The 957-nt window shown below is 34.9% G+C and overlaps 1 protein-coding gene across 1 annotated transcript in view; it reads right to left on the bottom strand.

The window, feature by feature from the left end:
• The window catches only part of LOC131882282 (uncharacterized), a 9897-nt gene that overhangs the window by 7015 nt on the left and 1925 nt on the right, over nucleotides 1-957 (bottom strand). The gene's annotated exons all lie outside the window — the stretch shown is intronic.

Raw genomic sequence — 957 nt, 5'->3', positions numbered from 1 at the left:
AATTTCTGAGAGGATTGGTCGCACTTTGATATGACTTACATATATATATATATATCTAGCCAAAATCTGACTCCACCGTCTTGACTTTTTTCTCAGAGCATCGAGGTTGATTTCGAGCTGCAACTTAGCTAACTCCTTGTGGAGGTATATTCATAGGTTTTCGGTTCGAGACAAGTGTAGAGAGTTACTAGGCCATATGAGTATCGTCTAAAACGAAGGAAAGTTGTTAGATTGAATATTTTACAATATCAGTGATGTTGAAGACAATGTAAATTCAGGAGAGGAACTCAATTTCTGGATACACTGTATTCTGAGAGGGGAAAGTCAGTGCTAAGAATTTCATTTGCTCTTAGCGATATTGAAGATGTTCGTGACTTTGACTCTTGTTATACTCGCAATCCTTTATAGTTCACATCTCATGAATGAAAAATGGAGGGACTGTGAGACTGCATTAAGAGCGAGCGTGCCAAGTAATTGGTTCCAAGTGGGAAATCATCCTTTGACTGAAGTATGTTTTACCCAAATTTCTAAACTCTGCCCATTTCTATAACTTGCAGGTTGATAATATTATTTGAGATTTCGCCAGTTCGAGAATTTCTAATTCCATTACACTGTATTTGATCATTGACTTTTTATGCTTACGAAACAATTATTGAAAGGCAAAATGGATCTTTTTCGATTCTTCTTTAAACCTCAATTCCATTTGGTTATTTGAGAGTTTTATCTTCTTGTGAATATTTGCATTTCAGTTATCCAAAAATTATATATTTTGGCCAAAAATGACCATTCTATTTGCCAGATATGTTAAAGTATAGCCATTTTGAGGTGATAACCCTGAAACTTTTACCTTCTCGATTTCGTAATAAGTCACGTCATCACATTTTTCTAACGAATAAAAGTTTTATAAAGAATTGCTCAATTGGATCAAAGGAAATGTTCCTTTTTTGGGGGGTTGGG

The sequence above is a fragment of the Tigriopus californicus genome, chromosome 6 (genome assembly GCF_007210705.1).
Source record: "Tigriopus californicus strain San Diego chromosome 6, Tcal_SD_v2.1, whole genome shotgun sequence".
Lineage (NCBI taxonomy): Eukaryota > Metazoa > Arthropoda > Copepoda > Harpacticoida > Harpacticidae > Tigriopus > Tigriopus californicus.
This window is presented reverse-complemented; position numbering and strand designations above follow the sequence as displayed.